Source organism: Hyperolius riggenbachi, chromosome 7 (assembly GCF_040937935.1).
Source record: "Hyperolius riggenbachi isolate aHypRig1 chromosome 7, aHypRig1.pri, whole genome shotgun sequence".
NCBI classification, from domain to species: domain Eukaryota; kingdom Metazoa; phylum Chordata; class Amphibia; order Anura; family Hyperoliidae; genus Hyperolius; species Hyperolius riggenbachi.
Window position 1 is genome coordinate 5,130,466 of NC_090652.1, and position 25,253 is coordinate 5,155,718.

General features: G+C 42.7%; 1 long non-coding RNA gene across 2 annotated transcripts in view; it reads left to right on the forward strand.

Moving 5' to 3' along the window:
* Positions 1–1,565: 1,565 nt before the first annotated feature.
* LOC137525357 (uncharacterized) overlaps positions 1,566–25,253 on the forward strand; it is a 124,554-nt gene continuing 100,866 nt past the window's right edge. Inside the window, exons 1-3 of one of the 2 annotated variants that reach the window (XR_011022912.1) lie at positions 1,566–1,741; positions 2,287–2,378; positions 5,879–6,034. This is a non-coding gene — a long non-coding RNA (uncharacterized lncRNA). Of the gene's footprint in view, positions 1,742–2,286; positions 2,379–5,878; positions 6,035–25,253 lie in introns of those variants that run through there. The other variant, XR_011022913.1, reaches the window with a different exon arrangement.

The following is a 25,253-nucleotide window of genomic DNA, read 5'->3' on the forward strand; positions in this document are numbered from 1 at the left end:
TGTAGTCTGGCTGAGCGGTGTACACAGAGTGGCAGTAAACACAATGCTATATATAGCGTGGCTGAGCGAGGTGCACAGTGGCAGTACACACAATGCTATATAGTCAGGCTGAGCCGTGTACACAGAGTGGCAGTACACACAATGCTATATAGTGTGGCTGAGCGAGCGGTGTACTACTATTCCCAGCAGACACAGAACAGTAAACACAATGCTATATAGTGTGGGTGAGCGAGCGGTGTACCACTATTCCCAGCAGACACAGAACAGTAAACAGAATGCTATATAGTGTGGCTGAACGAGCGGTGTACCACTATTCCCAGCAGACACAGAACAGTAAACAGAATGCTATATAGTGTGGCTGAGCGAGCGGTGTACCACTATTCCCAGCAGACACAGAACAGTGAACAGAATGCTATATAGTGTGGCTGAGCGAGCGGTGTACTACTATTCCCAGCAGACACAGAACAGTAAACAGAATGCTATATAGTGTGGCTGAGCGAGGTACACAGAGTGGCAGTAAACAGAATGCTATATAGTGTGGCTGAGCGAGCGGTGTACTACTGTTCCCAGCAGCGACACACAATGACTGGGGGGGACCCTGGCTAGCGTGGCTGGAGAGCGAACTACCCTGCCTGCCTACCCAAAGCTAAACCCACAGAGAAATGGCGGAGATATGACGTGGTTCGGGTATTTATTTACCCGAACCACGTGACCGTTCGGCCAATCAGAGCGCGTTCGGGCCCGAACCACGTGACCCGTTCGGCCAATCACAGCGCTAGCCGAACGTTCGGGGAACGTTCGGCCATGCGCTCTTAGTTCGGCCATGTGGCCGAACGGTTTGGCCGAGCACCGTCAGGTGTTCGGCCGAACTCGAACATCACCCGAACAGGGTGATGTTCTGCAGAACCCGAACAGTGGCGAACACTGTTCGCCCATCACTACTATGGACTATGGACTTTTGACCATCACTGCTACTGTGTGGCTTATACTAACGTTCTGGAATTTCGGTATGTCTCCATTCCCAATGTGGTGCTTAGGCATGTGACATAATGTGTAACCCCCATTTGTGGTCCTCTTTAATGTTTGTTTTTTCTTCTTCCTTTTTTTTGGGACCTATATACATTGAGGGATTGTCTCCAACACAGCAATCATTGCTATGTCCCTTGGGAATGTCGTTTTGCCCTTCCGTAGTGATCTCTTTCCTATTCCCTTTTTAACTTTTTCCCTGGAGTGGGGAGCTCTGCGCCTGACATTACTTACATCCATGTCTTTAAATAATATTTTAAAATAGCCTTTCTGTATGGCGCTTCCACATGCTGTATGGATGATGCCCCTATTAGATACATACGTTTCCTTGCGCTTCAGCGTGGTTATGAGCAGCTTACTCCACATCGCAATCCCATTGGTGCCTCTATTAGATACATACCTTTCCATGCGCTCCAGCGTGGTTACGAGTAGTTTACCCTATAGTGCACTCCTATTAGCCCATGGGATTTGATGTCATTTCCGGTGGGAGGGGGCGGCGCGTCCTCTATTGCTCTCCGCGAATTAGGAGAGGTGGCTTCCCTGCTCGGACTTTATGTCCGGGTTGAGGTTGCGTCCCAGCGTGGCTCCGCTTTTTGTAAGCTTCGGATTGGCTGCCATCTTGCACGGCAGTGCTTGGTGGGATATTTAAGTGGCGCTAGACGCCATTCCTAACTCGGTTCCCACATAGCAGCACTTGGTTATTGCCATTGGGAAGGTAAGCCTCTGTTTATGTTTGATACATCTTATGTCTATTGCGCATCTCTATTGGTGTCTATTGCGCTATTGGGTTGGTCTCTTCTGTACTAACTTGGAGCGCTGATACTTTGCCTCTAATGTTTACTAGTGCCCTATAGTTGATTGTAGCTGGTTGTATTGCTGCACTGAACCTTGTTTTTTACCATCTAAACCACATTATCTGCTGTATAACTTAGAGATAGTGTTTCCTATATGGGCATATATATGTATATAAACATGAAGCCTATCAATCTACTGGAGCATAAATAATTTAGAGGCCCCTGTATTTTTATGCATGTACTTATACATTGGGCATTATACTAAGGTAGTAGAATTGGTTACACATGTTACAGGGTTCTTCCTTTGATTGTTCTATAGGAGACTATAGGAGGTAGTTGTATCGGGTTACACATGTTACAGGGTCCCTCTCTTGATTGCTCGATAGGAGACTTTCTTGTATGCTACATGTTTGGGCACTATACGACACGGGAATGGATTTTATTTACTTTTTATATTTTTTTGTAGGTTATTTTGTGCGTCTGGTGAGCTCAGACGCCCCCCAGTATATGGCCTTTGACCCCTGTTTGGACCTTTTTCCCTTTGGTTGAGCCACACAGGTTTGCAGTTTATTTTTTGATCTTTATATCGTAACCTTCGGTCTAGCAATGCTCTGGGTACTATCTATACCTTTTTCTTTGGGGACCAACTTGTGAACATGGGGACTGATATTTACTAGCCCTCATAATGTGTTTCCGTGTTGGTCTATCCGGAGAACGTTTTCTTTATATTTTTCTCTTCTCTGCTGACTTTATCTTCATCTTGACACACTCTCAATCTATATATATAAAATCGGATGTATGTATGTATGTGTGTGTGTGTGTGTGTGTGTGTGTGTGTATGTATGTGCACAAATCGGTCACGCGAAAACGGCTTGACCGATTTGAACGAAACTTGGTATACAGATCCCTTATTACCTGGGATGATATGTTCTGGGGGTCTCGCGGCCCCCCTGCACACCTGGGCGGAGCTACAAACAGCAAATCAGATTTCACCCATTCATGTCAATGGAAAAATGGAAAAGGCTGCCATTCTCACAGTAATCAAGCCAGAGTCCCCACACATGGCACAGTTGGTCACTTGGTGACCGAGGTTACAAATCCAGGAAAAGTGGGCGGAGCATAAAACTGCCAATCAAATTTCAGCCATTCATTTAAATGGGAAAATGTAAACTGCAGCCATTCTTAGACTGTTAATCGCAGGGTTCTCAAACTTGGTACACTTGGTCACTGGGTGAATACGATTACGATTCAAGAAAATGGGTGGAGCCTACAACAGCCAATCAAAATTCACCTATTGATTTTCAAGGGGAATATTTAAACTGCTGCTATTCTTACATTTTTAATGGCAGAGGCTTCAAACCTGCTACGGTCGGTCATTGGGTGACTGGGGTCCAAATTCACTAAAGGGGCGGGGCCACATACAGCCAATCAGATTTCCTTGGTGAATAAACTGCTTCCATTCACATATTTTTTATGCCAGGAACCTGAAAGCTCACAAACTTGGTCATTGAGTGACTGTGTGTCCAGGTTACAAAAAGTGGGCGGAGCCCAAAAAAACTTTTATTGGGAAAATATAAACTGCAGCCATTTTTACACCGTTAATGGCAGGGTTCTTAAACTTTGCACAGTTGGTCACTGGGTGACTGAGATTAAGATTTTGGAAGGTGGGTGGAGCCTACAACAGCCAATAAAAATTCACCTTTTGATTTTCAAAGGGAATATTTCATCTGCTACCATTCTCTTATACTTTACCATTTTTCAATGGGAATATACAAAGTATTGATACCAAGGACCCCAAAGCCGATAAACTTGATAACTGAGTGACTGTATGTCAAGGTTAGAAAAAGTGGGCGGTGCCAACAACTTCATTTTTTACATTGCAGGGTTCCCAAACTTTACACAATTGGCCACTGGGTGACTGGGATGAATATTCAGAAATGTGGGTGGAGCCTACAACAGCCAATCAAAATGTACCTATTGATTTCCAAGGGGAATATTCCCATTGCTACCAGTGGCAGAGGCCTCAAACCTGATACAGTCAGTCATTGAGTGACTAGGGTCCAAATTCACTAAAGGGGTGGAACCACAAACAGCCAATCAGATTTGTTAGATTGATTTCAGCCATTCTGTTATTGGCAGGGTTCTCAAACGTGACACAGTTGGCCAATGGGCGACTGGGACTAATATTCAGAAAAGTGGGTGGAGCCTACAGCAGCCAATCAAAATTCACCTTTTGATTTTCAAGGGGAATATTTACATTGCTGCCATTCATGCACTCTTAATGGCAGAGGCCTAAAATCTGCTACAGTCAGTCACTGGGATACTGGGGTTTAAATTCTGAAGGGATCAGGCCAAAATCAGCCAATTAGATTTGTTTAATTTCAATGGTAAAATGCAAAAATGTTCAAATTCAGTAAAGGTGCGGAGCCAAAAACAGCCAGATTTTTTTGCTGGATAAACTGCTTCCATTAGCACAATGTTGATGCCATGAACCCAAAAGCTCACAAACTTGGTCATTGAGTAGTGACTGTGTGTCCAGGTTACAAAAAGTGGGTGGAGTTAAAACAGATTTTTCTGGGAAATTGTAAACTGCAGCCCTTCTTCACTGTTAATGGCAGGGTTCTTAAACTTAGCATAGCTGGTTACTGGGTGACTGGGATTAATATTCAGAAAGGTGGGAGGAGCCTAAAAATGGCAATCAAAAATCACATGTCACTTTTCAAGGAGAATATTAAAATTGCTGCCATTCTTGCACTTATGGCACAAGCCTCAAACCTGGTACAGTTGGTCATTGGGTCACTGGGGTTCAAATTCAGAAAAGGGGACAGAGCCACAAACAGTGAATCAGATTTGTTTAATTTCATGGGAAAATACAAATTATTGATGCCAAGGACCCCAGAGCTCACAAACTTGGTCATTGAGTAGTGACTTTGTGTCCAGGTTACAAAAAGTGGGCGGAGCCAAAAACAAATTTCACTGGGAAAGTGTAAACTGCAGCCCTTCTTACACTGTTTATGGCAGGGTTCCCAAACTTTGCCCAGATGGTCACTGAGTGACTGAGATTAATATTCAGGGAAGTGGGTGGAGCCTATAATAGCCAATCAAAATTCACCTGTTGATTTTCAAGTGGAATATTTAAATTGCTGCCATTTTTACACTGGTAATAGCAGATGCCTCAAACCTGCTACAGTTGGTCATTGGGTGACTGGGGTTCAAATGCTGGAGAGGGGCGGAGCCACAAACGGCCTATCTGATTTGTTTAATTTCTATGGGAATATACAAATTATTGATGCCAAGGACCCCAAATCTCACAAACTTAGTCATTGAGTGTTTGTGCGTTAGGGTTAGAAAGTGGGCGGAGCCCACACCAGTCAAATACATAACGGGCAACGCCGGGTCATCAGTGGGTGGAGACAAATACAAATTTCACTGGGAAATGTAAACTGCAGCCATTCTTACATTGTTAATGGCAGGGTTTTTAAACTTTGCACAGTTGGTCACTGGGTGACTGGGATTAATATTCAGAAAAGTGGGTGGAGCCTACAAAATTAGGCTCCACCTATTGCTTTTCAAGGGGAATATTTAATTGCTACCATTCTTGAACTGTTAATGGCACAGGCCTCAAACCTGGTACAGTTGGTTATTGGGTGACTGATGTTCAAATTCAGAAAAGGGGGCGGAGCCACAAACAGCCAATCTTATTTTTTCATTTCAATGCAAATTATTGATACCAAAGACAGCAAAGCTCACAAACTTGGTCAGTGAGTAATTGTGTGTTAGGGTTAGAAAAAGTATGCAGAGCCAACACCAGCCAAATACATACCCGGGCAACGCCGGGCAATCAGCTAGTATACTATAAACTCTTGGTCTGATCTCTGTATACTCTTAGGTGAATATGCTATTTAGGTTTTTGTGTAGGTTCTTGGATTGAACATAGTGTATACGCTATAAACCTTAACTTGGTGATGGGTTCTCTCTTTGCGACAATTCTCTTGTCGCGTTTGAGTAAATATATTTTGTGATTTTAATGTGTTGTTATATATTGTTCTTATTTATAGAGTTGGGTACCACGGCCTGATGAAGGGCACATACAAATCTATATAAAAGCCCGAAACGAACATGTGTCATTGCCTTGAAGTTAAATACCCGTAAAGCTAAAACCGCTGGTTGATCCAAACTAATTCAATGTGTTTTCAGGACCTATCACCTCTATACTGAAGAATCATGTTTTTATGTTTTTTTCTATATGTGTCAATAAAGCTTTTTCAGAAAGCTTTTTTCTGTATTTTTGAGATTGCATTAGCTTCAATAGTCCTTTTTTAAAGTAACAAATAAGCCTTGATGGGCAAGGTGGATTGCCCTGAAAAAGGACTGTGTTTTGATCCTTCACGGTATAAAGGATTTTACCCAAAGATAATCTTTATAAGCAGTAAAGATGTCGCCATGTGATAAATGTTAGAATGTAAATTAGGGACAGGAAATATTTTACAATGGAGAAACACTGACTAAATCATTTACACATAATTCTTGTGTAAAATGAAGCACTTTTTATTACATTATTTTCACTGGAGTTCCTCTTTAATGTCACAGATACAAGAAGGATGCTAAAAAGCTTTTTGTATAGTAGCCTTAGCACTCAAAGTACAAACCATAATGCATCACTTCCGGGCAGTGTGCATAACTATGAAAGCCTTTTTCTTTACATATCTATAGGCCAGAAAATGTTTTCATCTTATACACATCTGGTTAAGTTATTAACTCTGCACTGCAGAACTATAGTTCTGATAGAACAGCAAGTGTATTTTTTATGTAGACTGGAAAAGATGGCAGTTCCTTTTCCAGTCTTCAGTATGATTGATTCAGTATGATTTTCCAGTCTTCAGTATGATTGATTCAGTATGATTTTCCAGTCTTCAGTATGATTGATTCAGTATGATTTTCCAGTCTTCAGTATGATTGATTCAGTATGATTTTCCAGTCTTCAGTATGATTGATTCAGTATGATTTTCCAGTCTTCAGTATGATTGATTCAGTATGATTTTCCAGTCTTCAGTATGATTGATTCAGTATGATTTTCCAGTCTTCAGTATGATTGATTCAGTATGATTTTTCAGTCTTCAGTATGATTGATTCAGTATGATTTTTCAGTCTTCAGTATGATTAATTCAGTATGATTCTTCAGTCTTCAGTATGATTGATTTAGCATAGATTTTTAAAACACATTTGATCTATTGGATTACAATCAAATGGAATTTGGCCAATTTGTAGAATGAGTGTCAAAAAAGTACATTTAAAACTACAACAAAGTAAAAAATAAACAGATTTAAGACTTGATAGCGTCAGATCAGAGCGTTCGGGAAATCAAACACCAGAGGAGCTCCCATAAGAGTGAGTCAGACCACGATCCTGGAACCCACACAGGAATAATATCCCTGGGACTGATGGTGCTGCACCTCGCTCAGGTTACCCCCCCTGGGCGTGATGAGAGTGATGAGGCAGCACACAACTGGCTTTGCTGTTTCAAGCATGTATTTAGAAGCGGAACAAGACTAGATGTTACGAGTCATCACTGCTCTTCATCAGGGGTATAATGCACCACACTTCACAACCTCCATTTATAATCATATAACCACACCCCTTACCTACGGGGCAAGGTGAGGGCTCACTAGACATAAGTCACTCCTCACTGCTTCAATGCAAAACATTATTAGCTGTGAATAACTTGATGTAACAAATGCAATTACTTTAATACCAGAACCAATATACTGTATATATATCAACCCTAAATACAAATATGCAAAATGTTAAAAAATTCAAGGGTACTTCTAAAAAATAGGCTGCCCATGCCACTGACAAATGATCGTGCGCTCCCCCCCCCCCCCCCCCCCGACCTTTTCTTGCCACCAACAGAGCTTTCTGTTGGTGACACCTGCCGCTGTGACTTTCTTTTCACTCATTTATTTGTCTTTTTTTTATAAAAATGTCTATTTTATTTAAATGTATTTCTCCCCCTTCCTCCCCGGACATCCAATCATAGAGATCACCTCTCATAGGCATCAGCCTGTTTACATGGCTCTCCTTGGGACAGCTCAATGACAGAGGTGTCCCCTGTAAAGTGCTGCAGTAGATCGCAGCACTGTACATATAAATAAAAGTATTTTTTGTTTGGTAACAATCTGCTAGCACTTTCTCCCCTGCAGGGAATGGGCACAAAGCAAGCACTCGTTCCCTGCAAATCTCGTGCATAGAAAGATGACGCAATCCTGGGTTAGGATAGGCCGTCCCAGTAGAGCCCCTCTGTGGCCACAATTCTGGGTGAAGCGGTTGCAGAGTGGTTAGGAAAGAACCCCAAAAAAGTTCAGAAAGATGGCTGGACATTAACTAAATGTTACATCATTCTGCGTTGGGCTGGCCAATCATTTTTTTACACATTGTGTGCCATGTCCCCCTTTTGTCTCTATTGAAATGGAGTTAAACACGCTGGGAAGTTAATTTTTATGCTTTGGTTGTTGCACATGCTTCATTAATGTGGAATTAGTTTGTAGAAAAAGACGTGCACAAGTTTTCTGTGTACTTAGAATACTATTCTGTCCGAAATAGTCACGCAGATGGCTGACATAAAAAAAATGTTTCTTAAAAAATTGATGGATAATTTTAAGAACCTGGAAAAAAATTAGTCATATCTATTGATCTCCTCCTCTATTATCTCCTTGGGTGGTAAACTGTACTTCACAGGCATAGCCCTCTCAACGTCCAGGTCACTGACTCTACACAGCAAGAATTAACATAAAGAGTAGCGTTCATGATTTGTGGAAGGCTGGAGACTAAATTAACAATGAAAAGCTGGGATTAACAACGTACCGAAAATCCGACAGTATATCTATGCCCCACAGGAGGACTATTCCCGTTCCAGATGCATAGATATACATACCTCGCCATTTCGCCATTGTGCACACCCCGGTGCAAACGTTCTCATCGCCGCCAGTTACTACAGAGATCAGTGAATGAAAACACAGTTCCAGTTGAATGAGAAGATGGTGGTCATTGACAAAAGTGAAAGTAAAGTAAAGGTAAAAATTACTTCCTGTGATGCGTGTATGCAGTAAACAGTGCAGACTAAGAATAAAGTGTGTGTGTATGTGTGTGTGTGTGTGTGTGTGTGTGTGCGTGGGGGGGGGGTTATCTATTGGCCAAGCAGTAAAATTATACCTACGCACATACCATTAAATAAAAATACATAAAATATCCCACTAATTAACCCCTTACCTCCCCTCCCATAGTTACCAAAATAAAGTACTTTTATAAAAAAAACATTGACATTCAAAAGAAATCAAGTTACCTTAACGACTCACCTTCTTTAAATGCGTATGCCTTGAGGGTATAGTACTGTTATTTTTGCAAATATTAGGGCTTGTAATTAGTGATTGACGTACAACTGAAAAAATACACCTTTATTTCCAAATAAAATATTGTCTTCATACATTGTGGTAGGGGCATACTTAAAATGGTGTTATAACTGGGACAAATGGGCAAATAAAATGTGTGGGTTTTAATTACAGTAGCATGTATCATTTTAAAACTATAATGGCTGAAAAATGAGAAATAATTAAAATTAATTTAGAATAAAACAATTCTTAATAAAATGTACCAGTCAAAGAAAGCCTAATTGGTTGGAAAAAAAACAAGATATAGATCATTTATTTGTGATAAGTAGTGATAAAGTTATTAGCAACTGAAAGGGAGGAGTGCTGAAAAATGAAAATTGCTCTGGTTCATGAGAGGGAAAACCCTTCAGTGGTGAAGTGGTTAATAAACATCCTTTAGTTCAGTATGGTGTTATTGCATTTATTGGTGTTTTTAGAAGATCACTCTTAAAAAAATTCAAAATCAGCAAGTCAAGAGGAAAAGCATACCTGATGGTAAATGTCCAGGTTTAGCTGCTTCCTGAAATATGAATATTTATAAACACCCTATGTGTGACATTTATATGCTGCCAAAGTGCACAGGCATGCACTCTGCTGGAGAGCACATCCACACGAGTGTGCATTTGTGCCCTTCAGCCCATGGCATGACGTGGTCCAATTAGCTTGTCTGCCAGTACTAGCTACAAGCGAATTGGAATGAGTGTATGGATTTATCAGAATTCCAATTTTCGGAATTCCATGCCAAATTTGCAAATTTTCAGCTAGATCAGAATATAAAAATTCTGATCATCCCTTTGAGTGAATGTGCCCATTTTAATTTTGCATAATTTTCACAAACATCACATTTTTGCACAATTGAGAATATTCTCAAAAAAATCTATGGGCATGAGAAAATACATTTTTACTAAATACGCTGAAGTCTACAGACATGAGAAAATTAATTTTCACCGAATACATTGAAGCCAATGGACAGGAGAAAACAAATGTTTAAGAAAGTTTTATTGTAGCACAAATGTGAAAATTCCATTACATTTCTGTGAACATTTCTTGACAAATTTGTGTGAATATTTTGAGAACTTGCAACATACACACATACACATTTTGGACAAAATGTAAGTCTTATGTTCCTAATAATCTACAGGTCAGTGTCTCAAGTACAACCATTGGAGATTCTCCTGGTGATGAAAGCAAGCCAGTCATATGTGCAATGTTGTTATTTATCTATCTTTACTCCCTTTAGATATATGTACACATGACAAATAAACGTAGCCCTTACTAATTAATTCTCAATAATTAGAGTGTAATTTTATCAGCACAGTAAAGTAGCATGCATTGCTACATGGAGCAGGGAAGAGGAATGAGGGCAGCTCAGGAACACGTCGGTAAGCAATGCTTTCTTTGACTTCCATAATCTGTTGTCATGAAACATTTCTACAATTTCTAACTTCTAGGCTAGACCTCACAGAACAATTGTCTCAGCCAATGTGTTTTCTAGTGTGTGTGGTTATTTCCTCTAATGCAAGTCAGAGGTTGGAGATCGGAAGGAATTAACTAATCACACCTATGAAGTAGATCTTCTGCAAGGTCTTTAATGTGCATAATCCTGTAAGAATTGAGTCACCAATTTTCTCAAAGAACTCTTCACCTCCGTGTTCCGCAGACTGTATATGAGAGGGTTCATCATCGGCACCACTGTTGTAAAGAATGCTGTCAGGATCTGTTCCAACACACTGTAGCGGTCTGATTTGGGCATCAGATATACAGATCCACCAGATCCATAGTAGATGACCATGACGATGAGGTGGGATAAGCAGGTGGAGAAGGCTTTACTTCTTCCTTCCTTGGATGTAATAAGAAGAATAACCCTGATAATCTTTAAATATGACATCAAGTTGCATACAACTGGGACCAATCCATATAACAAACATTCTACATAGATGACTATATAGAACATAAACGTACCACCACAGGAGATGTTTATCAGAGCTTTGGCATCGCAGAAGAATTGGTGAACAGTACGGGAGGAGCAGAAGACCAGTTTAAAGGTGGACGATATAAAGAAAGATGAGTTTACAGAGGCAGAGATCCAGATGAGCAGAATGACTAACATACATTTATCTTTGTTGAGAATGTGGTGATAATGTAAAGGGTGACAAATGGCAACATATCGATCATATGCCATCAGAACTAGAACCATGACCTCAGCACAGTCTGCCGTAAAGAAAAAATAGATCTGGATGCAGCACTGTGTGAGGGACATCGTGTTGTCACCAGAGACCAGGATGTAGAGGAGATTGGGAACAATAATAGTTGTAAAACACAAATCAATACAGGACAAGTTACAGAGGAACAGATACATGGGGGTGTGTAGATGGTGATCCAGGCATATCACTGTGATGAAAGTGATGTTCACCAGGAGTCCAGCAAGATAGATTAGGAGAAACAATATGAGACTGGACATGAATAATATATTACCATTCCTCATAAAAAAGGGCAAAATATGAAACTCGGAAACAGAGGCGTTGCTTTCCATTGATTGTCCTGGAAACAAAAAGTCTCTTAAAGATAAAACTAAAAATTACATTGAAAACCAGCATCAGGACTATTGCTGCCCCACCTTCATTTATTTATTGCTGAATATTGGCAGGAAACCTCGTCCTCTCAGTGATGCTTAGCTACGTTTAATTCTCCCCTCAAAGGGTTTGAAGAGACCAGGTATATTTTGTACTGGCTTCAGAACTCCCTGTGAAAAAACATGCCACAGTGATACACCTGCCAGCAGTAAAGACGTCACCACCTGTGATATGTAAATCAGGGAGAGGAAAGATTTTACAATGGCAAAAAAAGACTAAATCATTTATAAATTAATAATGTAAAAATAGGCAATGTAATTCATGACGTTATTTTCACTACAGTTCACTGCCACTTTTTTTTTCAAAGAGCTTTATAGCACACACTGCAAGATTCACATCACTAACTCATGTTTATTACTAGTACCGTGTTTCCCTGAAAATAAGACTGTCTTATATTAATTTTGGCTCCAAAACATGTGCTAGTGCTTATATTCAGAGGATGTCTTATTTTTTGGGGAAACACTGGTAGTTTTCCTATACAAAATGTATATACTGCATGCCATGCTGAAACACAAGAAGCATGCACAGAGCTTGTGGTTTGCAGATATTGGCTCTCACTTACAAGAAATTAATTCTGCTGATCATGTGAGTAAAGGTGCGTACACACATGCGACTTTAGCCGTTTGAAACAATTGTTCCCCAATCATTTCAAACGACGATCGTTTAAAAAAAAGCAGCCAACGACCATTAAGTCTAACGACAGACGAGCTACATCGTTAAAAACCAACGATCTATCTTGGGGGATTTTTTCCAACGACGATCGTTTGCAAAAGTAGTACATCGTTGGAAATGATTGTTCGTACTAGGCTTGACATGCGCATTTCACTATTTCTCCATGGAACTTTTCATTTTCATGCGCAAGCGCAATAGTTGCTTTACGTGACGTAACGTTCATTCTAACGATCAGACCGTTACACACCTTTAAAACTAACTTTACTTAGGTCGTTCTTTCGTCAATTAAAAGTTTGTTCATCGTTCACAATGAACGATCGTTGTCGCATGTGTGTTGTAGCTAGTGTTGGGCGAACAGTGTTCGCCACTGTTCGGGTTCTGCAGAACATCACCCTGTTCGGGTGATGTTCGAGTTCGGCCGAACACCTGGTGGTGTTCGGCCAAACTGTTCGGGGTTCGCCGAACTACTGAATGCATGGCCGAACAGGGCCCCTGTTCGGCCGAACAGGGCCCTGTTCAGCCGAATACTGCCCCCCATGGGGTCGCAGGCATAAGGGGGGAGCATGCCCCGGTCGCGGGGGGGGGGTCGGAAATTCCCCCCACCCCCTCCGCTAGCGCTCCCCCCCTCTGCCCGCTTCCCCATACAAAAAGTTTGAAACAAGTTCAATAGTACCTGTGGAGTGACGTTGAGGCCGGGCAGCGGGCGGTTCAGCGCTAGTACCCTTGTGGTACTTCCGCCCTTTCTCTGACCTCACGTCCTCTGCATACGAGGGTACGCATCACGCGTACCCTCGTATGCGTCATCACGCAGAGGACGTGAGGTCAGAGAAAGGGCGGAAGTACCACAAGGGTACTAGCGCTGAACCGCCCGCTGCCCGGCCTCAACGTCACTCTGCTACTCGGACTCCTCCTCCTCCTCACTCCACTGCCAGCCAGTGCCACCAGCCCAGGTACTATTGAACTTGTTTCAAACTTTTTGTATGGGGAAGCGGGCAGAGGGGGGAGCGCTAGCGGAGGGGGTGGGGGGAATTTCCGACCCCCCTCCCCGCGACCGGGGCATGCTCCCCCCTTATGCCTGCGACCCCATGGGGCCCCCAAAATGGGCATGTTCGGGGGTCCCATTGACTCCCATTGAGTTCGGCGTTCGGGCCGAACATGCCGAACATCTGGCCCATGTTCGGCCTGTTCGGCCCGAACCCGAACATCCAGGTGTTCGCCCAACACTAGTTGTAGCTTAAGAGTCTATTTCCTGCCGGCAGAGAACTCTGTCAGGCTCCCTTAGAGCTATAATAGGATAAGCTGTGTGTCCTGGCAAGAGGGGAAGAGGAGAAGTCAGTGCTGCTGATGCTTTTATCACAACAGATCAGGAGGGCTGGCTCCAACAAAAACACAAATGTGGGCTGCTGCTAGGGCTTACATTCGGGGATGTCTTATATTTCAAGCATGCTAGGAATTCCTGCTAGGGCTTATTCTCACGGGATGTCTTATTTTAGGGGAAATCCGGTAAAAACAGTAAATAACATTTGAAAGGTAACAATCTAGAATCATCACTTTTGATTAGAAATCAGATGCATATTACGTTTTTAAAGCAAACTCACTGCAGGTTAGAAAAGGTGATCACCTGTATGACAATGAGAGACCAGGAGCCAAATGGTGCAGTATTGTGCGGTATTAGATGTTAGATTGTAGTATAAGATTATTTATAAATAATCATCCATCCCTGCTCGGTATTCCAGGTCCTGCTGGAACTGGATGGTCGCACACTCCTGGTTGGTCCTTCTTGCTTGTAGATAGGGCCACACCCAGAAGGTGAATACCTCCAGAGGAGATGTAATGTATTGTACTGGGGGGGCGGAGATGCCCAAAGATAGGTGATACAATGAAACAAAAAATAATAACTGCAGATGGAACAACCCAAACCACAGGGTAAAAGTAAAGAGATTAAATGATTTAATCAGCACAAATAAAAGGAAGATTAATTCATCGTGCTGAATAAATCATTAAATCTTTTTTTACCAAATGTTTTACAATTTTTTATTTTCTCTTCAAAATAACTTTTTTAGAGCTCTGCAATTGAAAAAGTACGAATGAGTAGGTGAAAAAGCGAAAAAATAATATTCTTGCTAGTACTTTTTTGCTTGCTGGTGGCTTGAAAGTCATTTTATTGATAAGACATGAAAACTTCACCTAGAACAAAACTTGAAATAAGGGCCATGGTGTGAATGCACTGGAAATTATTAGCCATCCGTTCATCAGCCTCTGCTCTGCAGTATCCCCCATGGAAATATAAATAACCATTTTTTTACCAACATTTTTCAGTGATGTTTTTATTAAAATCATTTTTGTAATTCTTTAAAGCTCAAAACTTGATAACAGATTGATTTCTTAAAAATCTAAAAAATATATTTTCTTATATTTAACCTCCTTGCCGGTTTTCCCGACCTGAGCTTGGGGTAGAAAAAAGCAGCTGCTATCGGTGATCCCGAGCTCAGGTCGGGGTAGGCATTGCAGAGCTTTACCTTTAGTTGTGGAGTCCCGCACGCGATCTCGCTGCGCAGCGGGACTCCAGCCTCTCTCCCCGGCAGTGTGGGGTCTTTCCCTGGCCGCCGGGATCCCCCATGTCCCCGCTATTCTTCCGGGGACCCGGCAGCCAGTTGGAGCAGCGCAGCCGTGGTGGTGGCAGCAGAGCGGTGGTGGCAGCGTGACGTCATCGGGGGCGGGGCTAACATTGAAAACGAACTTCTCTATATTAGAGAAATATAGAGAAGTTAGTTTATATGTATATTAGCGCCATCTTGTGGGCAAAGAGAAAACTGCAGCCCAGGAGCCCAGGAAGGTAAAAAATTTTTTTATTTTGCTGCAGATCTCCCTGCCAGAATGATTTTTTTCAGGTTTTAGGGTCTGAAAGAGTGAAAAAAAATTGCACCGCTTTTAGACCCTAAAATCTGGAAAGAATCAGACCGCCAAGGAGGTTAAAAAAACAAAACATTTTTTAGATCTGTGGCTGTTAACCGATTCTGGTCCACGATAATTGAAATCCATGCCCTGCTTATGGCTGCTTATTCCTGCCAGGGCATAGATTTAAATTACCTTATCGCACAGACTCGCCACTACCGGCGATTGCGCCACTCCTCGCTGCAAACAGTTGAGCTCTGTAAACTGGTTAAGAGCTAATTTCAATGGTATCAGACCCTGTGATCACTGTGAAGCAATCTCGTTGGCTCACTTTGCGGGCAAAATGGCGAGAGCAGCTGGTCTATGTGGCGAGACATCGGTCCCTATTTTTTGGTACCAGTCATCTCTGTTCCTTAAAGTGAACCAGAGACGAAGCACCCTCATGTATTTTACCATAGAAATCAGTGGGAACATTAGAGAAAACACCTACCCTGCCCTCTGTTTCATCCTCACTGCTAAAAGTGTCTGTTATCTAGCTGAGATAAGAATACCGGACTGAGCATTGAGTCTGGCTTTGCTATAATGACTCAGCTATAATGATTCCTGAGCAAAGCCAGCAGGGGGCAGGCTTGGACTTGAAAAGACACAAAAGAACACAGTCTCAGCTATAATCTTTCTGTAGCAAAGCCAGCGACTGCTCAGTCGGGATTCTTATCTTAGAGGTGATAACAGGCAAATTAAACAGAGAACAATGTAACAAAGAGCAGATTAGGTGTTTACTGTCATGTTTCCACTGATTTATAAGGTAAAATACATGAGGGTGCTTCATCTCTGGTTCTCTTTAAGGGGCCAGAGACTGGTACGCAGGTGACTAAGATCAGCTAATTATGATTATGCAAAATTTTGTGTACATTTCCGCAATTAAGCCTATGCGTAATTACGATTTGTAAATTCAGTTGATTTTGTATAATCATTCATAATTTCGCGTACATTTTTGCTTAACGTTTGCGTAATTTTGTGGCAAAAATACCTTGTAGCTGTTGAAAAAATTGCTTTTAAATATGCATAGAAATATGGTTTTTAATCTCAGAAAAATGACTGTTTAAAAAAAAAATTGTCTTTGCTTATTTAAAATTGATTTTCTCAAAAATTAAAAGGTCTTTAAAAAAAACAAATTGCTTGTTCCCAGTATTCCCCTTAACATAGCTAGCAATTTTGGTGATATTAGCATAAATGGGGGCCTTGCCAATAACTGCCAAACTCAACACAAAAATTATGGAAAGTTTTGTTTAACCTCCCTGGCGGTACGCAGTTGCAGTGGCTGCGCCCGCAGGAGGAATTTTTTTTTAATAAAAAATGTTTTTCATTTGTTAGCTAGCACTAGGCTAGCTAACTATGTGTCCCAAGTCCCCTGGAACCTCTCTGAGCCCCCCGATCGCCACCGGCTATATTTACCCATCTGCGATCTCACGAGAGACGCAGCTACTCCACTCAGCTTCACTCGTTGCTATGGCGACAATCAGACATGACGTCATGACATCATCAACGTCATGACGTCATGCGCAGTTCTGATCCTCCCCATAGCGAAGCCTGGTGGTGAAGGCTGCGGCTGCGCCACCACGGGTTCCCTGGGGGGTATGTATTACCACGGTGATCGGGGGCGATCGGGGGGGGACCGGAGGTACTTGGGCCACATGGTTAACTAGCAACGTGCTTAACACTTTTTATTTTAAAAATCCTCCCGGGGCCATGTGATCCCCTACAGGGAGGTTAATTATGTGAAATTATGGATGGATTACATTTACATATGAAATTAATTACAAAATTTAACATTACAATTTCGCATCGTTATTGCGAATTACGATGCAAAATTATGGGCTGAAATTTCGCATCGAAATTTGCATTTACGCATCATAATCGTAATGCAAAATTTCAGGGAAAATCATAATTGATTTCGTAGGTAATAGTAGTATTTCATAATTTTGCGTAATTTTCCGCATAATTTTCGGACATTTAGCAAAATTTTGTGCCGACTTTAGCAGTCAATAGTAAAGCCCCCATTGATGCAATTGCTACCAAAATTAATACATATGTTAGGGAGAATATTAGGTACAATGCAGAAAATAATTTTTCAAAAAAAAATTGTAGTTTTTGAGAAAAAACGATTTTAAGGCTAATTTCACACCAGGACGTTTCGTTAAAGGGGGCGTTAAGGTCGCATAACGTCCCCCTAACGCAACGCCTGGTGGTGCTGGATCTGGACGTCAGAGTGAGCCGCGTTGTGCAGCTCACTCTGGCGTCCGTGATGCCGTGATGCGCACTCTTGTGCGCATGCGGCATCACGTGGTCCCGCCGGCCAATCGCCGCACAGAGCGGCCGCTCCAGGAAGTAAACACTGCACGTCACAACGTGCAGTGCATAATAATTAGCCATGTGCCTGGCCGCTCTCCGCTCCTCCACAACATTACTGAGCATGTGCAAGCAGTCGTCTAAAGTACTGCATGCAGTACGTTGTCTTGTGACGCAGCGTTACAATGTAACGCAACGTCCGCACTGTGAACAGCCCCATTGATTTTTCATTACTGTGCGGTGGGCTGCGTTACAGGCTGCTCTAACGTGCGCCTGTAACGTTCCACTGTGAAAGCAACCTAAATATGCAAAGAAATTTTTCAAAGTTTAAAAAACATTTTTTCTTTGCATTTTTAAAATCGATTATCTCAAAAGCTATATGGTCTTTTTCAAAAATTATTTTTTTTTTCCCTTGTACCAACTATTCCCTTTAACATATGTAGCAATTTTGGTGCCAATAGCATGTATGGGAGCTTTGCTATTAACCTCCAAAGTCGGCACTAAATTTTGCGAAAATTACATGAATGTTAATGCGAAATTACGAATGACTATGAAATCCATTTAGTTTGCAAATCGTAATTAGGTATAGGCGTAATTGCGAAAATGTACGCAAAATTTAACGAAATCGTAATTTTACTGATTACGATTATCACTGATGATAAATATAAAAATAATAGTGATGATAACACATTTATGTAGCCTCACTCTTTTCAGAAACATTTACAGATTATTTCACACAATTCCCATCACTTAGTGTTCCTCAGATGAGCTCACAGTGTATTGTCCCAAACACAGTCCCAGCCTAATGTCCTTTTCATAGTCTATGCCAGTGTTACTCAAACCTGTCCTTGTGACTCCCCAGCGGTGCGTAGTTTGCAGGCAGCCTTACCTAAGCACAGGTGGGGTAATTAGTGTGTCAGCTAGGTGGATTTTATGTATCTGAGACACTAATTACCCCACCTATGCACAGGTGAGGCTGCCTGCAAAACATGCACCGCTGGGGAGTCATGAGGACGGGTTTGAGAAACATTGGTCTATGCAAAACTTTGAGAGAAGCCAGTTAATTTCCAGGATGTTTTGGGATTTGTATGGAAGCTGGAATGCACAGAACAACCCCCCCCCCCCCCCCCACACACACACACACACAAAAACAGAACATACATGTGAGAAAATGCGGAAAAGCCGCCGCGAGTACTCAGAGTAAGGCGGCTAATTCCGCGTCCAATATGGCATCCACTAGCCTGACGGAGCGCGGAGAAACTGCCGCATGCCCAGTGAACAAGGTGGCGGATTCCGCGTCCGACGCGGCGGATTGCATGCATGGGCTTACTACTAGCAGTACGGCGGAACGCGGGGAAACCGCCGCATGCTCTGACAGCGGTGCGGCTGACCCCACGTTCAAACCTACAGATGCATTACAACACATGTCTGGTGTGGCTGGGACTGATAGTCCACACAGGTTCAGAAGGACGCACGCGCGCTGAGAGACAGAGCCTTTATGGCAGTCAGAAGGGTGTCAGCTGATCTAGCCGATCAGCTGACAAATCTATCAGTTTTCATTGGTCCAGCACTTAGGGAAGGCGCTGGAGAGCGTGTGGGTATATATACTGGGTGCTGGTTATTTCTCTGGTGTCTGGCGTTGCGATCACTACGTGGTAGCACTCAGACCTTGTCAGTATCTGTGATATTATCTGTGTTATTATCTAGACCAGTTCCTAGGTGTTGATGATCAAGGACCTCACATCTCAGTCTAGGGAAAACTGTATATTATCTGTGTTATTATCTAGACCAGTTCCTAGGTGTTGATGACCAGGGACCTCACACCTCAGTCTAGGAATTAACTTTACCATCTAGTTATACTCAGACTAGTTCCAGGGTGTTGATGATCAAGGAGCTCACACCCAAGACTAGGCATTGTTGATTATTTGTTATGACCTTCTGCTTTCCTGACTACTCTTCTGATCTCTGATTAGGTACTTCGCTATATCTGATACTCTGTTGCCGAACTCGGCTTGTCTTAGGATTCTGCATCTGTCTCTTGTCTCTGTCCCTGATCTGTCTTTTGCCGACCCGGCTTGCCCGACCTTGAGAGCTATCTCCTCAGTCTAGAGATATCTCACAGACCTGGGGTTGACAACCTTCCTTGGTGTCACTCCCACTCTGTCCTTCCTACTCCTAGCCTGACCCCTCCCTCGGGAGAGTCTCAGGCTTGCGGAAGGAACGTGTTATTGTGCAGTACTCCTTACTGCTGTGCACCTGCTCCTCAGGTGCGTTCCTCAAAGTATTACTGTTGCACCAAACACTCTTATTACTCAGGTGTCCAGAGGTTAGAGATATATCTGATTATCGGTGATACTGCAGATCATCAATAATCGGGTATATATCTGTATTCTCGGTGATACTGCAGATCACCGGTAATCAGACCCTCTCTGTGTTACACTGATCGTTACAATACAAACCCCATGCATGTAGTGTCTTGGCAAGAATTTATACCAAGGTCTTTAATGCTGCAAGTTGAAAGAGCTGCCAACCTCAAGCTGTAACACAGGTAGTCCCCGACTTACGAACGCCCGACTCACGGCATGGATTCTCTGTTTCCATGGGAACAAGTCAAAAAAGAATTTTCAATTTTTTATTCAAATTGTAGTTTTTGAGAAAAATCGATTTTAAAAAATTCTAAGAAAAAATGGCTTTTAAACTTGTATAAGCAGGGGGGCGTGGTTAACATGGCGACCTGAGCGGACGCGTGGTGAGGAGCTCCGCTGCCTGATCTTAACTGCTAAGGTTCTAACTACTTGGACACGGCTGGACTTCGACTTAAAAGTACCTTAAGATATCTGGCACTTACCCAGCTGCACTCTGGAGGACTGCTGTACTCCTCCGCCGGAGGGATCCGCGGAAGTTTGCCCCGCTTCCCCTGACTGGAGTGGCGCTGCGGGCCCTGTTTGGGACAAGCCCTCTTCTTCCAGGTATCACCCCTACGAGACATCAGCAATGTCTCAACGCAACAAAACAGGCAACAAAGAGAAGGGGGATAAGTCTAAAACCCCTGAACAGTTGCCACCATCTCCAACTGCGCAGAAGACTAACAAAAAGAACAATAAGGATGTGGATCCTAAGATGGCGGGGGATGAGCAAGAACCGCTTCCACCGTACGTGGGTACAATAATGGATGCTATACAACAGTGCCAGTCTGCCTTAACAATGAAGATAGATCATCTAGATACAGGCATGGGGCTCTTGCGTCAAGATATGTCTGCCATTAGGGAGCGATTGGGCGAAGTGGAAAGACGTACCTCAGATACTGAGGACACTGTCCGGACACATGGCACTGACATTGCCGCCATGCAGCGACGCTTGAAAACCATGGAAGACAAGGCGGTCGATTCAGAAAATAGGAACAGAAGGAGTAACCTTCGCCTTCTCGGTCTTCCAGAGGGCAGTGAGGGGAAGGATGTTCCTGACTTCGTGGAAAAACTTCTTAGACGTCTTCTCCCAGAGGATACTTTTTCTCGGTTCTTCGTGATTGAGAGAGCGCATAGGATTGTGAGAAAGAGGAATCCTCCGGGTGCTCCTCCGCGGGCCCTCATCTTCAAGATCTTGAATTATCGGGACCGAGACAATATCCTGATGGCAGCAAGAAAGGCAGGAGATTTGTTCTACGAGAACCAGCGATTAATGTTGTTTCCTGACTTTACAACAGAAACCCAAAAGCAACGCCAATCGTTCGCACAGGTTAAGCTGAAATTGCGTGAACGCAACCTAACCTACGCGATGCTTTTCCCTGCCAAACTTAGAGTGGAGCATAATGAAGAGTCCAAGTTTTTTGAGACTCCAGAGGCTGCAATGTCCTGGATCGAGTCGCTCCCACAATTGCAGAAATAAGGCAAAGTGTTTTATTGCTCTCCGAACTGTAAGTAAAGGATGTACTTGACTCTGCTATATCCAGATACTTTGGGGTCATATTAAACGGATGAACCTCTCCCATTTACTCTACTCGTTTAATATCTTGATATTAGTATTTTTGGGGGGTCATGTCTTTAAGGACTTATTCTAATGCCCAAATATACTATATGGCCGTTCAACAACAGGAGAATGCAAATATACACTGTTATGTTTTCCTTTTATGGTTCACATTTCTTGTTTTAGTGCAAAGTTCTCTAATTTGGAACTGTTATACTGCCTCGCACTAGTTATTAACATGTTGTGGACAGTTACAGATACTACTCTCGTTGTGATGCCTGATGTACTTTTATGTTATTTCCGATATATTCTTATCCTGTGATATATTTTACAGATGCCGATTGAACAACATGCTATGTAGACATTTCAGAATGTGTTCTGATTGCCAGTATATGTGGTGTGGAAACACTTTTATTAATAGGATCGTTTTGCATGCATATATATGTTTGTGTTGTGCGGAGTGGGCTCATTGAGGGGATAAGTGTATGTATGACTACGGGTTGGAAGCAGTTAATGGGGCTAGGTCAATTTGCCGCCCAAATATACAGTGCACCCGCGCCATTTTTAAATGTGGCTCTGCGCGCCATTTTACTAACGGCTATACCCGCCATCACGCAACTGGTAGCTTTTCACGTGCCGTTGCTATGCTTCTCTGCAGAGTTTTGAATATGTGTGTGACTCTCTCGCCTATAGGTGTTTTAGGGCAGTGTGCCAGACTGTAAATGAGCGCAATAGTGTCTTGCTTACGACACTATCTCATAATGGGTTATGCACGGGAATGCTGGGGGTAGCGGAGAGCCGCTGAACCGCTGTGCGCAAATGAGTGCTTTGTCTGTGATTGTGGTCCATGTCCTACGTGGATGCAGCTCCCCGGGAGTCAGTGGTGTATATAAAATATGATGCTCTATAATAGACATCTCTACCTTTGCTATTGTCAGCCCCATGTCAGCCTATAGCTATACCTATCTCTACGGTATCTGCATGCACTGCTATATATGTCTCCTATGGGGAAATGTAGTCTACTATGGGTCAATACTGGGTATTGCTAATATTGCTCTTTCTATCCACGTTGTAGTGGGGCCGGACTCACTGGCTGGGCTGGGTGGTGTATGCGACCTCACTCTTAATGATGAAGCCTTCATAATTGCTATGCCTGCTTGAGGGGGGGTCTGGCCCTTGGACCTGCGATATGAGTGGGCGTATGGCCTTGGGGTCGGGCATTTCGCGGCTTTGGCTCTGAGTCTGGTTCCATTCTGATTATATGTAGTCTGGGACTTTAGCTTCATACGATTTATAATCTTTATTGGGATAAGACTACTCTAATATATATTGTGCATTTAACACTCTGATCTTCACTTGAGGATAGCTGTTGACTTTAGTTAGTAGAGTCCATTCCTGTTTTCAATAAATAACGTCAACTCAATATATTCATGCTACCAGTAGTGCCCAGTAGAGGTCACTGTAATCCCATTGTTCGTCCCTGCTGGCCCTAATGTAGTCCTACTATGCTATACACAGAAGCTATGCTATAATGCTGTCCCTTTTTGTACAGTTTATGTATTCTTGACTAACCTTATACATTATATCTGTGCCCGCTCAGTATCCTCTCCTTCCATGTCCGTGTTGCACTGTGTGTGCATTCAACTTGAGCCTAAGTCCACTATACTTCCGCAATATAAATATAGTGGGGGTATTCCTATATGAGATTAGATCCGCAACTCATGTGCTGGCCGTGTCCTTTGTCTATATATTGGCATGCATATATGTTCATCCCTGCATCTGCTCCACTGAAGCTATGTATGACTGTTATTCTGTTATGTTGGTCCTTGATGTTTATGATAATTATGATACTGGTACTACGGTATATACTCTGGCCGTTTACTGGTTGTGTTTAAGTCGTTTAAGTTTTATACCCTCAACCCTGGTTGGGTTGGGAGACTCGGGCGGGGGGGCTCCTCACGCTGTCCGCTTCCCCACAGAGGTGGTTTCAATAGTTAGACTCCACCATCTCTGACACAGTTGGTTCGTTGGGGTGCAGACATGCTCTTTCCTGTGGTTCTGGTAAGAGGTGTAGGGTGGGGGGGTTTGGGGATTTTGTTTGTCTCTTCTGTCTTCTCTCCTCTTTTCCTTTTTGGCTCTGGCTCCATCTCCGGGTCGCACACAGGCTGGCTCCTCCTTGGGTCCTTAGATACTGGTACACTTTATGCTTTGCCAACAAGAATAAACATCACCAATGGATACACTTAAATGTTTATGTTGGAATGTAAGAGGGCTGGGTTCCAAAATTAAACGATCCCTGGTTTTCAATTACTTAAAGCAATATACTCCGCATATATGCATTTTACTTGAAACACATTTAATAGATAATAAAATACTATCGCTTAAGCGTCCTTGGGTCTCACAGCATTATCATTCAACATACTCCTCATATTCTAGGGGAGTCTCAATACTTGTTCATAAATCTGTTCCATTGCGGATACTAGACTCGTGCTGCGATGCCATGGGGCGTTATGTTTTACTTAATTTTGAACTCTATGGTCTTGAATACATTATAGCTGGTGTATATATACCGCCGCCGGTGAATAAACAACTTCTATATGATGTGATTTCTAAATCCTCTAGGTGGCATGGTGACAGACTTATTATAATGGGGGACTTTAATTTAACTATGGACTCTGCAATAGACAGAACTGGTAGTTCTGCTAGAGACGGGAATGATCTTAGACTCTGGGCAGAAGGCCACCACCTTCAGGATCTATGGAGGTGGAAACACCCCATGGACAAAGCATTTACTTGTTTCTCCTCGGCACACCACTCCATGTCCCGTATAGATCTCGCCTTTGCTACTCCTCCCATACTACCTCAGGTACACTCTATAGATATTCTACCGTCGGGAATCTCGGATCATGCCCCCATTCTACTCACAGTAACCATCTCTACTAAGCCCCGGGATAGACTGTGGAGAATCTCCCGTTTCTATATAACCGAACCTTTAATCCAACCACAAATAGCGCAAACTTTGAAACATTACTGGGATATGAATACTGGTTCTACTTCTGACCCGGTTGTATGGGATGCGGGAAAGGCTGTTATCCGAGGTCAATACATGACTGAACTTAAAACATTTAAATCCAATTCCAAAGCACACATATTGAGTATTGAAAGTAAAGCTAAAGAGGCTGAAGAGGTCTTTACTAATTCTAGCTCTCTCGACTCATGGAGATCATGGCAACAGCTAATCCGGCAATGGAGACTGGCTCAGATCTCTCTAACCAAAAATGCACTTTTACACCAAACACAGCGCATCTTTGAGTATGGGGACAAAAACAGCAAACTACTTGCTTGGTTGTCTAAAGATTCTAGTGCGTCTACAGCTATCCCCGCTATTTTAGACAACAACCATCTTCTGCAGGTTGATCCCGAGCAAATTAATGCGGCCTTTACTGCCTTTTACAAAGCCTTATATTCTTCTAGAGCCCGCTATACCTCGGAGGATC